At 45.2% G+C, this 17,138-nt stretch overlaps 1 long non-coding RNA gene across 2 annotated transcripts in view; it reads right to left on the bottom strand.

Moving 5' to 3' along the window:
• The window catches only part of LOC140471548 (uncharacterized), a 36,571-nt gene extending 23,195 nt beyond the window's left edge, over window positions 1–13,376 (bottom strand). For both annotated transcript variants that reach the window (XR_011957088.1, XR_011957087.1), the window contains exons 1-3: window positions 13,318–13,376; window positions 12,390–12,605; window positions 12,172–12,278 (exon numbers count right to left, since the gene is read on the bottom strand). This is a non-coding gene — a long non-coding RNA (uncharacterized lncRNA). The remainder of the gene's footprint in view (window positions 1–12,171; window positions 12,279–12,389; window positions 12,606–13,317) is intronic.
• Window positions 13,377–17,138: the final 3,762 nt, after the last annotated feature.

The raw sequence follows: 17,138 nt of genomic DNA on the forward strand, positions 1-17,138 counted from the left end.
GGGACTGTGAATTTCTGAAAGGCCTGAACTAAAACGGAGTTTCAGCTTCACCTTCTCCCTGTCTCACCTCACTATTTACACCCAACTCCAAAACACTCTCATTGAGCCAAGCAGCCCTCACAGTGCAGCCCTGTCATTTTCATTGTCTGCTCACACCTACACTGCCCTCAGCCTCCTGTACTGTTCCAATACAACACAATGGGAGCTCAGGGACAGCAAATCATCTTTCAATTCAGCCCTTTGTAACCCCAGAGTCAAAATGGACTTCAGCAGTTTCTGAATGAACAGACAGTTGTCAGAATCTGGAACATTCCACCTGAAATGGTGCTGGAATTTGAGTCCACGAGAAATTTGCAGAGAATTGGAAGTAGGGAGTTTACAGATTAACATTATAAAGTGGATGATTGAGACTAAATCTGACAGTTCCTGCAAGAAGACGAGGTGTAATTTGGATAAATCTGTGCTCTCTCTCAGGCCAATACCTCCTTCCACAGCTACAGGGCCAAGAATTGAACACATACCCCAAGGGTGATCCAACCATGAACTTGAACATCTTTCTGCTTTTGGCTTGACAAAAATATTGAAGATATGTTCCCACAGACAGAACAGACAAACCTTTCTCGTTCCACAGTTAAATGCCAATGATATTCAGATCCTGATGACTCCGCTGACTGTAGAAACATGTTTTTTGAGATCCCAGTCTCAATTATTCTCAATTAATATTCTATAAAATGAATTCACAAAACAAAGCTCACAGTCAGTGCAAGATGAACAGTGAAGGTAAACACTTCTCTTGGTATGTGTTGGATGTGTAAATGCTCCTCTTCAAATCACCCCACCCCCACCCAGGAAGAGGACAAGTACATGCTCCTTACTGTACTTTGCTCCAAATAAAGATGGTGGCTATAACCAAGGACCTCTCACTGCCTGAGGCCCAAGCCATCTTCCCCTTTGCTGCAAATGTGGGACCAAGAGTTTCTAATTCAGACTAACGACTTGCAGAGTGTAACTAAACCCACCCAGTCTACACTGATACATTCCATCCGGTTTCTGCTGCCACTCTCCCCTTTCCTCCTCCTGCACACACCATGGGTCATCATGGGTCCAGTGACCCTTCCTCAGAACAGATGACAGCTGGGAAAATTAGAATCCCTTCAGGAAACAGGCCCTTTGGCCCAACAATTCCACACCCACCCTCCGAAGTTTATCCCACCCAGACCCATTCTCCTACTCTATTACTCTCCATTTCCCCCGACCTAATGCACATCCCCGAACACTACGGGAAACTGAGCTGGGCCAATTCACCTCACCTACAGATCTTTGGGCTACAGGAGATAGGGGTTAAAGAGTAAATAATAGGTGGGGACAGAGCCCAAAGAGACACAGGAACATTTGGAAAGATAAGGGAGTGGGAAGTTGGAAAGTTGTTAATGGAGGAGACAGGAACCTTCTAGCATTTCAGTGGCAGTGGTGGAAATGGTAGCTACATTGTGCCTGCAAAAAATACCTTGAGCTTCCAGTTGCCTGCTCTTTAACACACAAGACTGTTCCCTGTCCAACATCTCTGTCTCATGCTTACTGCAGTGTTCCAGTGAAGCTTGATGCAAGCTGGAAGAACACTTCAGAACATACTAAATGGCTTCCTATTTCAAGGGTTGCAATCTCCCCTCACATGTTGTTAACAATGCCTTCCAGTGTATCTCCTCCACTTCCCACACCACTGCCCTTGAACTCCACCCCGTCAAATTCAACTAAGATGGAACCCCACCATCCTCACCTTCCACCATCAGATCCAAACACCTGAGATATATTTCCCTCCCCACCCCTTTCATACCTTCTGTGACTTCCACTTTAGATCCACACTCCCCACCAACCCACTCTTCACTCCAGGCACCTTTGCTTGCCACTGCAAGAGATGGAAAATCTTTGCCCAAACCCTCCCTTTAACTCCATCCAAGGCACCACTGGATCCTCCCACATCCAGCAGACATTTCCCTGCCCACCCAAACACCTCAAATTGTGGAATATTTCAGGGAACATATCTGGGACACATGCACCAACCAAACCCACCGCCCTGTGGCCGACCATTTCGGCTACCCCCCACTCCCTCCGCCACCATGCTGCCAAGGACATGCAAGTCCTCCATCCCCAAATCCGAGCCACCCAACATCTGGAGGAAGAACACCTCATCTTTGCCCCCTACCCCACATACCAGGCCTTGTTATTACGTAGCCTACCATTACACATTACCTATGGTTAGCCACTAACAGTCCCCATAAACAGCTATTCACCTCCCCCCCCCCCCCCATCCGATCGTTATTCAGTCCTTTGTCCAACTGCTCCTCTCTCTCTCTTTGGACTCTATCCCCACCTATCATTTACTCCTTAACCCCTACCTTCTGCATAAAAACAGACTTTTTTTCTCAGTAACGTCAGTTCCTGAGGAAGCGTCACTGGATCGAAAATGCGAACTGATTTCTTTTCACAGATGCTGCCAGATCTGCTGAGCATTTCCAGTACCTTCTGGTTGTTGTGTGTGATTTACAGCATCCGCAGTTCTTCTGGTTCTAATTTACCCGGAGTATCTAATTCAGGTCCAGCAGACTGAAACAGTGTTTATCAACCTTCCCAGTCCACACTAACTCCATCTCTCTCCCAGTATCTGCTGTCCCTCCCACTCCTTCACATTCAGTCCCCCCTCACAGTGACACTGCGCCTGCAAAGCTGATGGTCATGTGTTGGCCTGCTGGACCCACCCCTCATTCACTCCCATTGGCTGGAGGATCACGCCAACTCTCCTATTGGTCTGAAGCTGTGTCAATCAGCCAGGCCCCATTGTGACCTGAGTGGTGGGATCCTCCCAGGTGCATCAGAGGCTGAGGGGTGACCTCATACAGGTTTATAAAACCATGAGGGGCAATGGGTAGGATAAATAGACAAGGTCATTTCCCTGGGGTCGGGGAGTCGAGAATGAGAGGGTGTAGGTTTAAGGTGAGAGGGGAAGGATTTAAAATGGATCTGAGGGGCATTTTTTCCCCCCACTGAGGTTGGTGCATGTATGGAGTCTTCTGTCAGGAAGTGGAGGATGTTGGTACAATTATACCATTTGGCATCTGGATGGGTATATGTATAGGAAGGGTGTAGAGTGATATGTGCCAAGTGTTTGCAAAAGGGACAAGATTAGATTGGGATATCTGGTCAGAATGGCCCAGTTTAACCAAAGGGTTTTGTTTTCATGCTGTACATCTCTACGGCTCTGCCCTGTGATGAGCTTCATCATTCACAGTGAATGGGTCAGTGTCACAGAGGACAGGGGCTGAGGGCTATTCAGCCCATTGGGGCTGTACACTCTCCCTCTGGAGATGGTACCAGTCAGTCCCAACTCACCTCCCATTTGGACAGAGCCCTCCAAATCCTTCCTTAAAAATGTTAAATTTCAAATTTGTTTAGACAATAATTACTGAATCTGCATCCAGCTGTTGGTCAAACTGTTCCAGATGCTCAGAACTTAGTGAGTAAAATAATCTTCACATTTTTCTTTGCATTATTTGCCAGTTACCTGAAAATAGTTACTAAAAATTGTGACGTTAAAAATTTCTCACTCTGTCTCTCTGTAAATGAAATACCCTGGAAACAAATCAACTCCTGGTCGAAATCACTGCTTAACCTTCTCAGCTCCAAGGAGAATTGTCAGACCTTCTGCTAACTCTCCATAAAAGAGAAACCTATCTTAATTTTAATTTATTAGTGCCATAGAGATGTACAGCACAGAAACAGACCGTTCAGTCCAACTTGTCCATGCTGACCAGATATCCTAAATTAATCTCGGCCCATATGCCAACAGTTGGCCCATATCCTTCGAAACCTTTCCCAATCACATATCCAATGAGATGCCTTTTAAATATTGTAACTGTACCAGCCTCCACACTTTCTCTGGCAGCTCATTCCATACACGTACCATGTTCAGCTTGAAACTTTGCCCCTAATATCCCTTTTCAATCTTTTCCCTCATGCCTGTGCTTTCTAGTTTTGGACTCACCTAAACAGGAATAAGACCCTGGCTGTTTACCCTATCCATGTCCCTCACGATTTTATCAAACTCTACGGTCACCTCTCAGCATCCGATTCTCCAGTGAAAACAGCCTCAGTCTATTCAGCCTCTCCCTGTAGCTCAATCCCTCAACCCTGGCAATATCTTTGCATTATTTCTGAATCCTTTCAAGTTTAACAATATCATTTCGATAGCAGGGAGAGAAGGACTGAAAGCAGAATTCCAGAAGTGGCTGAATGAATGTCCTGTACAGCCGCAAAATGACATCACAACTCCTGTACTCAATGCACTGACCAATAAAGGCAAGTACACCAAACACTTTCTTCACTACCCTGCCTATCTATGGTTCCACTTTCAAGGAACTATGAACCTGCACTCCAAGATCTCTTTGTTCAGCAACAATCACCAGGACCTTCCCATTAAGTGTAGAAATCCTGCCCTGATTTGCTTTTCCAAAATGCAGAACCTCATATTTATCTAAATTAAACTTCATCTGCCACTCCTCAGCCCATTTGATCGGAGTCTCATTGTACTTTCAGGTAACTTTGCTGTCCACTGCACCTCCAATTTTGGTGTCTATTGTAAACCTACTAACCATAGCTCCTATATTCACATAGAAATCATTTATATAAATGGCAAAAAGCAGTGGACCCAGTACACAGCCTGACAGCATATTGCTCATCACAGGCTTCCAGTCCAAAAAGTACCCTCCACTCTGACACTGACTTCTCAGCAAGGTTAGTGCTCATGGCATACAGGGAGATCTAACCATTTGGATACAGAACTGGCTCTTCAGACTGGAGGCCTGTGACTAGTGGACTGTTACAAGGATCACTCCTAGATCCACTACCTTTCATCATTTATATCAATGACTTGGATGTGAACATCGGAGGTATAGTTAGTGAGATGACACCAAATCTGGAGGTGTAGTGGACAGTGATAAACAGTACCTCAGAGTACAATGGGATCTTGATCAGATGGGTGAATGGGCTGAGGATTGGCATTTTGGAAACTCAAATCTTAGCAGGTCTTATACACTTAATGGTAAGGTCCTGGTGAGTGTTACTGAACAAAGAGTCCTTGGAGTGCAGGTAGATAGGATAGTGAAGGCGGCATTTGGTATGCTTTCCTTTATCGGACAAAGTATTGAGTACAGGAGTTGTGAGGTCATGTTGTGGCTGTACAGGACATTGGTTAGGCCACTTTTGGAACGTTGTGTACAAATCTGGTCTCCCTCCTATTGGAAGGATGTTGTGAAACTTGAAAGGGTTCAGAAAAGATTTACAAGACCTTTGCCAGGGTTGGAGGATTTGAGTTAGGCTGGGGGGTTGAATAGAGGTTGAATAGATTGGGGCTGTTTTCCCTGCAGCGTCGGAGGCTGAGAGGTGATCTTATCTATGTATATAAAAACCTGAGATGGATTGATATGATAAATAGACAAAGTCTTTTCCCTGGCGTGGAGGATCCCAGCACTAGAGGGCATAGGTTTATGGTATGAGGGGAAAGACTTTAAAGAGACTTGAGAGGCAACGTTTTCACACAGAGGGTGGTACGTGTATGGAATGAGCTGCCAGAGGAAGTGATGGAGGCCATTACGATTGCAACATTTAAAAGGCATCTTCATGTGTATATGAATAGGAAGGATATGGGCCGGGTGCTGACAGGGGGGAATAGATTGCATTGGGATATCTGATCAGCATGTACTGGTTGGACCGACGGGTCTCTGTTTCTGTGCTGTCCATCTATGACTGTTTGACCTTCCAGCCAATTCCGTATCCAAACAGCTAGTTCTGACAGAATTCTATGGTATTGAACCTGCTAACCAGTGTGTTATGTGAAACCTTGTGTCTTTCTCAAGTCCAAGGTACTGATTTCAATGCACAAAGCTATGCTGACTCTCCCTAATATTTTCTTGCTTTTCCAATGACATGTAAATCCTGTCCCTAAGAATCCCTTCCAACAACTTCTTTGCCACTGACTTCAGGCTCACCGGTCTATAGTTCCCTGGCTTTTCCTTACCACCTTTCTCAAATAATGGGACAAATCTTCCAGCACCTCACATGTGGCGATCAATGATACAAATATCACAGTGAGGGGCCCAGCAAAAGCTTCTCTAATTACCTACAAAGTTCTGGGATATACCTGATTAAATTCCAGGGATTTATCCACTTTTATGCATTTTAAGACATCCAGTACCTCCTCCTCTGTAATATGTACACTTGCCAAGTTATTATTATTTATTTCTCCAACATCTCTAACTTCCATATCCCCTTTCAGTAAAAACTGACATGAAATACTTACAGAATCTCTCCCACCTCCTGCTGTTCCATAGACAGTCTTGTTGATCATTGAGGGTCACTATTCTCTGCCTAGTTATTCTTTTGTCTTTAGTGTATTTGTAGAATCTCTTTGGATTCTCCTTAAACCTTTTTCCCAAAGCTATCTCATGTCCCCTTTTTCGCCTCCTGGTTTCCCGCGAGTATACTCCTACTGTCCTTATAGTCCTCTAGGGATTCACACAAACACAGTGGGGTCTGTACCTGTCATATCCTTCCTTCATTTTCTTGACCAGAGCCTCAATTTCTCAGGTCATGCAGCATTCTCGATGCCTCCCAGCCTTGGCCTTAACAGGAACATACTGTCTGCGTACTCTCATTGTCACAGGCCTATGGAGGATGTGGCAGATGAGGACAGAGAAACAATCATTATCAGTAAAGAGGTAGTGTTGGGAAAGCTAACAACTTATCCTTATTTCTATCATTCCTCTCTAGCCTCAGAACTATCACTATCTCTGCATCAAAGACATCTCAATCTCTGCAACATCCTTCAATCTCTAATCTCTAATCTCCTCCAGTCTCAACACACTCTCTATCTTTAATCTTGTCCACCCTCTCAAATCTCTGTGATTTCTTTAATTCCAGCCTTCAAGATAACCCATTTTTATTTCAGATTCATGCACCCAGAGATCCACAATGTCCCGCTTAACCTCTGTCACATTTTTCCTCCAAAAAACATTATTTAATCACGTATCATCTATTCTAATATCACCTTCTCTGACCTGGTTTCTATTGTGGCATGTCATATTCCTATATTACGCGTTTGTGGTCTACATGACAGAAAACGGTTTTGTGGTCCATTGGATTTATGCTGTAAAGAAATCTCCCAGCTAACTATTTTAATCCCATTTTCCAGCACAGAGCCCATAGACCTGTCAGCCTTGGCCTTGCAAGTGTGTTCCGAAATAGATTTTAAATGCCTTCAGGATTTCTGTCTCTCACTCTCTTCCAGACAGTGAGGTTTAATGCAACTGTTGCTCTATGCTATCACCCACAGGAACACAGAGCAGCTGGGTCTGTGTGAACCACAGATCGCCCACACATTGTGAAGGATGGCAGGGTCCCTGACAGGGGGCACAGGAGATTTACCATGATGGTTCAAGGAATGGGGGATTTTAGTTGCAGAATTTGTGGGCCTTTTTTAACATTAATTGTTCACGTGACATGTGTGTTGCTAATACACATCAAGAGTAACCATCCGCAATTAATGGACTCTCCTTTTCAACCTCTCCCCTTGCCTGCGCTGTGGTAATATTCAGGTTAACCACTACCAGACATCTCTCTCTAATGAGAGAGCAGTCCTATGGTCGGGTAGGACAATGCTGACTTGATCTTTTACACAGTGATGCCACTGTGCCTCGAGGGTGGGGAAAGGGAATGCTGAAGGTGGTGGATGGGAAATCACTCGGGTACAGTACTTTACCCTGGAGGATGTTCACTTTCTTTAGTATTGTTGGGGGGGAGGGTGCACTGATGCAGGCAAGTGGAGAATGTTCCAACACAACCCTGATATGTACCTTATAGAGAGCAAACAGACATTGGGGAATCAGGAGTTTGGGGAAACTGAGGTGTTCTCCTTGTAGCAAAAGAAATTTGGGGAGCTGTGACAAAGTGGTTTACAAAAGTTACGCATTATTATAATAAACCTTAGACCCTTCAGCTCATTATACAAGAATTCCAGGACACATGTTGAAGATTTGGGAAGATCTATTGAAAGGATGGTTTGTTTCAAAGGAGAACTTTTATTCAGCAAATGGTATTGATCTGGAACACAATACGAATATCCAGGCCCTGATGTATTGAGTAATTCTGTCAGTTTGGCGTTACAGTGACTGAGATTACCATCTGAATATCTGCCTATAATACAAGTTTATAAAATCCGTCACTGTCAGTTCAAGTTTGAAACTCATACAATCCCTTCCTCCTGGCCCAGGATGACTGTACACATTACCCCTGGTGGAGGTCAGCAGGCACTTCAAGGGCAAATCTATGTGGGTTTCTATGAGTTTCCACCTTGGGACTTCATGTGACTGAACATGGGACAGAATATCCCAAGATTCAGTGAGATATGGAGAGCAGGATTTCCTTCCTTTTCTTTCCTTCCATTCTGCCGCTGTGCCTCCTCAATAAGACATGGGGTGTGAAAGGCTCATGCACCTTGATGGGCAAGATGTCTCCATTCTCACCAAGGGGCAACACGATCCTCCCAGTCATGAAACAGAGTATCCCTGAAAGATAGCAACTGCGCATGCTTCCCACTGCCCAGTGCTCACAGTACATGTTTCGAATAATGAGGGGGAAATCTCCTAGAAAAGGCATAACAGGAAAGTTCCAAAAGGATTATAAACAGTTTACAGAGAGATATTCACAGGAAACTTGGGCAACAAGTTGGCAAATAGAGTATAACTTGGGATAAACTGTAGAAAGCTGCATCACAAAGGGACTGGGGGAAAATGAGCAGGAAACAGAAAGCGAGCACACAGTTACAACAGGGAATCAGGAAAGGGAATGGAATACTGTCCCTTATTTCAAAGAGTTTACAATATAAGAGTTTGGAGTATATACCTTCGGGCAACTAAACAAATGGCGAGTGAGACCACATCTGGAGTAACGTGAACAGACTTGGTCACTTTAGTTAACGAAATAGAGCAGTTTATTGGAGGCATTTCAGAGAAGATCCATTGGGATGATCCCTGTTTTGAAGGGATTATCCTGTAAGCAAAGGGTGAATAAGTTGGGAATCTACTCACTGGACTTTGGAAGAATGAGAGGAGATCGCTTTGAAACATACAGGATTCTGTCAAGGTTTGACAGGGTAAATATGGAGAGGATGTGTCCCATTACGGGTTGGTCTTGAACCAGATTCTGGGTCAGTCGCGGAATCAAGGGCTCTGTTTCAGATTTCTCAAGTTAAAGGCAACACCGACACAGGTTAGGGTTTCAGCAGCAATGGAGCTGGGGTGAGAAGGAGATAAGCAACGTTTTAGAGATTGGAATTCCTGGTGTTTGTGATTGTGTGGATGTCTAATCAGAAGGTCACCTTGGGGTCAGATATGACAGCAATATTGTGAAGAGTGTAGTTCTGCCTCAGACACTTCCCAGTGAGAGGGAGGGACACAGCAGTAAGAGAAATGAATTTGGAATAGCAACTGAAGGCAATGGGTTTAACAATGACAGTGTATCATTGGAGTGAATTGCAGCTAATCGAAGCGTGGTAAGCAGTTTGATAACTGAGTAATGGTGGAGTAATGGAGAGGGATGATGGGGAGGGAGAGCTGGACATTGTCAGTGTACATGTGAAACCTAACACTGTGCTTCTGGGCGATGTTACCTCCTGGCAGTATGTAGGTGAGAAACAGGACGGACCAAGGATAGATCTTGGAGGGACACCAAATACAAGGAATTCAGAAAGGAAAGGGAGAGTGGAGACGGAGCAGGATTTTCCAATAATGGTGAGGTCAAATATTAGGTTTTAGCCGAATGGGAGAGAAGGACATAACCAGAAAAGACAGACAGACAGATCATGGAACAATATCTGTGAATTGCAAGGTGGAGGGAGGGGGGGCGGTGACAAGCAGGAGGATGAGACAGATTTGGAATGTCCATGATTTAGCTACACTAGGGTAAATGGTCAAGATGACCTCTAATAAGGCTTGACAAGGGACTCGAGGAAATGCAAGTTTAGGACTAAAATGAGGAGCACCCTTGTGAGGCGGTTTGGCTCGGTGGGCTAGTGGAGAGGGAGGAAAGAAGCAGGGGCAGCTGATCGGATTGTCTCAATGTTATTGACAGAGAAACTCCATGTGCTCCTCACTCTTGTTGTTGGAGGGGAGCATGGAGGAGACAGGATAATGGACAGTGTTTTTATTTCTAAAACAATAAACAAAACCTGTGATAGTGATTCTAAAAATAAGTGAACAAACCTGTCGTATTTATCATTTATCAAGAATATTAAAATATACAACTGAAGTTCATGTTTGAATCCCAAATCGGTAGAGGGTGGCTCTGAAGTCAAGAAAAAAAATAACTGGAATGAAGAATCTACTGTTTGCCATGGAACCATTGGGGATGTTTTTCTGCCATTGACAATGTCCTTGAGGGAAAGAAACCCGACAGTGGCCCATCAAGTCACTCATTGTATTAATCACTGCACAGTTTCAACAAAGGAATGAAACTGGATGGACCACATTACATCTACCAATGCACTGGAAAATACAACCACACAATCAGCCCTCTTGACCCTGCAACTTCTGCCTCACTGTGGGCCAACAACAGCAGCAGAACTGTACTCCAGCCCGATCTGAAATCTCATGGCCTGATATCCCCCACTTAACCATTAACATCAAGCCAGGGGAATCAACCCTGGTTCAATGGTGAATGCAGGAGGGCATGTCAGGAACAGTACCAGTCATACCTAAAAATAAAGGGCCAACCTGGTGAGGCTACCAAACCTGCATGCCAAACACCACAAGCAACACTAAATAGAACTAAGTGATCCCATAACCAACAGATTAGATCTGAGCTCTGCAGTTCTGCCACACCTAGTCAAGAATAGTGATGGACAATTAAACAACTCACTGGTGGAAGCATCACAGATATCCCCACCCTTACTGATGGAGGGGTCTCACACATTCATGCAACAGATAAGAGGACAGCATTAGCAGCGATTTTCAGCCAGCAGTGCCAAGTGGATGAGCCTTCTCCATTGGTCCCTGACATCACAGATATGAATCGACTTGGTTGAAAACTCATTTCAAATCAGATCAAGAAATGGATAAGCAGTGTAAAGGTATGGGCCCTGCCAATATTCTGGCAATAATAATGTTGTCTGTGCTCCAGAACTTGCTGCCCACCAAGGCAAGTACTGCTCCAACACTGGCACCTACCGACTTTGTGGAACATTGCTCAGGGATGTTCCAACACAAAAAAACAGGGCAGATCCAACTCAGCCAATTCCCCTCCATCAGTCCACACTCGCTCAGCAGTGACGTGATGGAAGGTGTCATCAACAGTGCTGTCACGCAGCTGCTCAGTGATGCCCATTTTGGGTTCTGCCAGGGCCACTCAGTTCCTGAGCTTGTTACACACTTGATTCACAAACTGACAAACAGCTGAATGAGGTGAGGATGACAGGCCAGACCCCCTCCAAGACCACTATTTCGACTTCAGTGATATCACCTGACCTCACCACAGTCTCAGCTCATTTGCTGAAACTCTCATTCATTCCTTTTGTTAACACTCGATTTCATTGTCTAAACCCACTCCTGGCCAGCATCCCACAGTCACCCTCCCGATAATCTCAAGAATATTGAAAACTCGACTGCCGAAGTGCTCACTTGTACCAAAACTTGCTGATCAATCAAAAGACTCCCATTTATAAGTGACAACAATTTACTTTCGCACCTTTGAATTAATTGCTGGCTGTAATTATTCCTATCTCCCTGCACCACACACCTTTTCATATCTCAATAACTCATTTTAGTTCAGACTCTCAATGATGTGTTTAGTTTTGAGTTCACCTGTGTGACTGTTTCTATAGACTCCAAGGGAACATGGTCTGGAATCCCCACTCTAACTCTCTAAGATCTACTTTCTTCCTTTAAGGCATTCTTGAAAAACTGCTTATTTGGCAATGGTTTTGGTCACTGGACACAATATTCTCCATCTGTAGCCTTATGTCAAAAGTTCTCAATAATATTTTTGTGAAATTAAAACCATGATGATTTGTACAGATATCTTCTACTCTTCAATATCGCTGAGTGAATAATCTGTAATGTCTCTTACCCAACCACGTTGTGGGAGCACCTTCACCACACAAACTGCAGCAGTACAAGGAAGTCAAACATCACCCTCTCCACAGGCAACAAGGCTTTGGCATTGATCACTGGTTTCTGTGGAAGGAGAAATACACAGTTGATGTTTCAGGGAGTGCAATATGAATTACAGGGAATGAAAATGGTGCAGTATTTGACTGTCAGAAAATTGAAGGAAAATGCACTCACTTATTGGAAAAAAGAATTCTTGACCGTCAAAGATATTGTGGAAAAGATAAACTGATAATGGAACATCATACGGTCAGGAGCCGGGCAGCAGTGGACAATTCATTTGCATTCCTGAAGAAGGGCTTATGCCGAATCGTTGATACTCCTGCTCCTCGGATGCTGCCTGCGCTGCTGTGTTTTTCCAGCTCTACATTTTTCAATTCATTTACAAAGCAGCTGTGAAAGTAATAGTAAAATACTATACAGAGCAAAAATATACCTACGAGAGACTGAAGAAGCTAGATAATCAGAGAACCCAGAGGTGAACCAGAGCAGAGTTCACTTTTATGATCCCACAGTCAAAGATGTCTAACACAGAAACAGACTTCTTCGGTCCAACCTATGCCAACCAGATAGCCTAACCTAATCTACCTAAATGAAACCCTTTTTGGCACTCCTCAGCCCATTGGCCCATCTGATCAATATCCCACTGTACTCTGAGATAACCTTCTTCATTGTCCACAATACCTCCAATTTTGGTGTCACCTGCAAACTTACTAACTATACGGCCTCTATTCACATCCAAATCATTTAAATGAATGACGAAACAAATCCAGAAAAAAGTCCATTTCTCTGGGTTTGAATGTGCTCTGTGTAAATCCTGCCCTCTGACTCTTTTTACCAGGGAAGGCTGTACATACATCCCTCTGAACTTTGCCCCCTACAAAGCTGGCGGCCGCGCACGTGTCCAGTGAATCATTGCCCCGAATAAAGATGGCGGCGCTCACTCGGGCCGATTACTCAACGAGACATATTCCCGTTTCCTGCAAAAACGGAACTGTAAGTTTCAAATTTATATTTTCCGATGTGCAGCAAATGATTGTAAAACCTCTCAGCCCATACCAACACCATTTCCCTCCCGCTTCCTGCTGTTTATTTCTTTCCTTACCGACTGCTCTCCGCACACACACATTCCGAATATCCGCGCCGACCGCGAGGATGATCACGTGGTATAGTCTAGTCCCGTCCTTATTCCCTGATTGGCCGGAGGACCAACTGCCCCGCCAGGTCCTCCAGCTCCGCCCCTGCCTTTCCATTGGTCCGCCGCTGACATCAATCACACCTGTCGATGCCAACCAGATATCCTAACCTAATCTATCTATATTAATTCCTATCTGCCTGTCCTCAGCCCATTGGCCCATCTGATCAATATCCCATTGTACTCTGAGATAACCTTCTTCATTGTCCACAATACCAACTGTTGGCTGAAGCTTGTGCACTGCTTCGTGGCTTTTGTTGCTGTTTCTCAATTACAAGAGTGAGGGACAAAGTTAAAATCCCACAACCATCTGATGAAGGACCGGCAAAGTAGTGTTTCCAAATAAACCGGTTGGACTATAACCTGGTGTTCTGTGAATTTTAATTTTGTCCATCCTAATCCAACACCAGCACCTCCAAGTCACGAGTGATGGAGGCATGCATAATATAAGAACAAAAGATCAAGGAAAAAGAGAAGGCCGTCCTGCCCTTCGAGCCTGCTCTTCCATTCAATAAGATCATGGCTGATCATTTTGTGGATGCAGAACCATTTACCCACGTTCGCACCATATTCCTTAATTAATTATTTCTTTTTAAAAAAATTAACTTAGCTTTAAAACCGTTCATTGAACTAGCATCAACTACTTCCCTGGGTAATGCACTCCTATCGAGGTCAAGACGTTCCTTCTCAATTCACTCCTAAATTTGCTGCCTCTAACCTTGTGGTGATGCCCTCTTGTCCGAGCTTCGTCTGCCAGTGGATACATCCTCTCTACTTCTATTTTATTTCTTCCATTCATTATTTTATATCTATCCATTCTTCTGAATTCCAATGAATATAATCCCAATCTACTCAGTCTCTGTTAAGTCAAACCCTTCACCTCCGGAATCAACATAGTTAACCTCCTCTGCACCCCCTCCAGGGCCAGTGCATCCTTGAGCACGCACGGAGGTAAAAACTGCATGCAGTACTCCAGGTATGGCCTCACCAGCACCCACTGTAGCGAGAACATAACCTCTGCTTTTAAACACAATCCCTTCAGCAATGAAGGATAAAATTCCATTTGCCTTCTGAATTGATTGTTATACCTGGTGACTAACCCTCCTGCAGAAGGATGTTCAGGTGCCTCTGCATAGCAAATTATGTAACTTTTTAAAAATTCAAGTAATAATCTTTTTATTAATGTTACTCCAACCAAAGAGTATGACTTTACATTTATGAACATAATATTCCACTTGCCAAACCATTGCCCACTCACTCAATGTATCTATGTTCCCCTGCAAAGTTTCCCAGTCCTCCACACACTTTGTCCTGCTACTCATCTTAGTCTAATATGCAAACTTTGACACCCTACATGTGGTCCCCAACTCCAAATCATCTGTATCAATTCTAAATAATTGCAGTCCCAACACTGATCCTCGAGGCACGCTACTAGTTACTGATTGCCAGCCAGAATAAACCAGCTTATTTATCCCCACTCTTTGCTTCCTGTTAGTCAACCAATCTTCTACCCATGCTAATACTCTATCCCATGCACCCTTATATAATGCAACAGCCATTTGCGTGGCACCTTGTTGAAGGCCTTTTGGAAATCCAGGTACATCGCATCCACTGGGTCCCCGTTGTCCACCTTGTTCGAAATGTCTTCATAGAATACAAAATGATTTGTCAAGCATGACCTGCCCTTTGTGAATCCATGCTCTCTCTGCCCAATGGGACAATTTGTATCGGGATTCCCTGTTATTTCTTCCTTGATAATAGACCCAAACATCTTTCCAACTACAGAGAATAAACTAACTGGTGTAAAATTCCGTATCTTTTGTCCACCGCCTTTTGTTACAGTCCTTCCTTTTCACTGGAATATGCCTTTGCTGAGCACTTCCTAAAATGTCTTTGAAAATCTTTCACTGCTCATCAACTGTTCCACCATAAAATGTTTGTTTCCAGTCTACCTTATCCAGGTTCTGCCTCATTCTATTTTAGTTCCCCGTGTTCAAGCACAGGACCAAGGTATTAGATTTTATCTTCGCACTGGAGGAGAAAGTGAGGACTGCAGATGCTGGAGATCAGAGCTGAAAATGTGTTGCTCGAAAAGCGCAGCAGGACAGGCAGCATCCAAGGAACAGGAGAATCGACGTTTCGGGCATAAGCCCTTCTTCAGGAATGAGGAAAGTGTGTCCAGCAGGCTAAGATAAAAGGTAGGGAGGAGGGATTTGGGGGAGGGGCGTTGGAAATGCGATAGGTGGAAGGAGGTCAAAGTAAGGGTGATAGGCCGGAGTGGGGGTGGGGGCGGAGAGGTCAGGAAAAAGTTTGCAGGTTAGGAAGGCGGAGCTGAGTTCGAGGGATTTGACTGAGACAAGGTGGGGGTAGGGGAAATGAGGAAACTGGAGAAATCTGAATTCATCCCTTGTGGTTGGAGGGTTCCTAGGCGCAAGATGGGGCGCTCTTCCTCCAACTGTCGCGTTGCTATGGTCTGACGATGGAGGAGTCCAAGGACCTGCATGTCCTTGGTGGAGTGGGAGGGGGAGTTGAAGTTTTGAGCCACGGGGTGGTTGGGTTGGTTGGTCCAGGTGTCCCAGAAGTGTTTTCTGAAACGTTCCACAAGTAGGCGGCCTGTCTCCCCAATATAGAGGAGGCCACATCGGGTGCAGCGGATGCAATAAATGATGTGTGTGGAGATGCAGGTGAATTTGTGGTGGATATGGAAGTATCCCTTGGGGCCTTGGAGGGAAGTAAGGGGGAAGGTGTGGGCGCAAGTTTTGCATTTCTTGCGGTTGCAGGGGAAGGTGCCGGGAATGGAGGTTGGGTTGGTGGGGGATGTGGATCTGACGAGGGAGTCACGGAGGGAGTGGTCTTTTCGGAACACTGATAGGGGAGGGGAGGGAAATATATCCCTTGTGGTGGGGTCCATTTGGAGGTGGCTGAAATGATGATGGATGATACCCTGTATATGGTGTTTAGTGGGGTGGTAGGTGAGGACCAGTGGGGTTCTGTCCTCGTGGCGGTTGGAGGGGCGGGGCTCAAGGGTGGAGGAGCGGGAAGTGGAGGAGATGCGGTGGAGGGCATCGTCGACCACGTCTGGGGGAAATTGCGGTCTTTGAAGAACGAGGCAATCTGGGTTGTACGGTATTGGAACTGGTCCTCCTGGGAGCAGATGCGGCGGAGACGAAGGAATTTGGAATATGGGATGGCGTTTTTTACAGGGGGCAGGGTGGGAGGAGGTGTAGTCTAGGTAGCTGTGGGAGCCGGTAGGTTTATAGTAAATGTCCGTGTTGATTCGGTCGCCCGAGATAGAAATGGAAAGATCTAGGAAGAGGGGGGGAGGAGTCTGAGACGGTCCAGATGAATTTGAGGTCGGGGTGGAAGGTGTTGGTGAAGTGGATAAACTGTTCAACCTCCTCGTGATAGCATGAGGCAGCGCCAATACATTCATCGATGTAGCGGAGGAAAAGGTGGGGGGTGGTGCCAGTGTAGTTGCGGAAGATGTTCCACATATCCTACAAAGAAGCAGGCATAGCTGGGGCCCATGCGGGTGCCCCTGGCTACTCCTTTGGTTTGGAGGAAGTGGGAGGATTGGAAAGAAGTTGTTCAGGGTGAGGACCAGTTCAGTCAGTCGAAGGAGGGTGTCAGTGGAAGGGTACTGGTTGGTACGGCGGGAAAGGAAGAAGCGGAGGGCTTTGAGTTCTTCGTGATGGGGGATGGAGGTGTATAGGGACTGGTGAAGGTAAGGC

The sequence above is a fragment of the Chiloscyllium punctatum genome, unplaced genomic scaffold (genome assembly GCF_047496795.1).
Source record: "Chiloscyllium punctatum isolate Juve2018m unplaced genomic scaffold, sChiPun1.3 scaffold_105, whole genome shotgun sequence".
Classification (NCBI taxonomy): domain Eukaryota; kingdom Metazoa; phylum Chordata; class Chondrichthyes; order Orectolobiformes; family Hemiscylliidae; genus Chiloscyllium; species Chiloscyllium punctatum.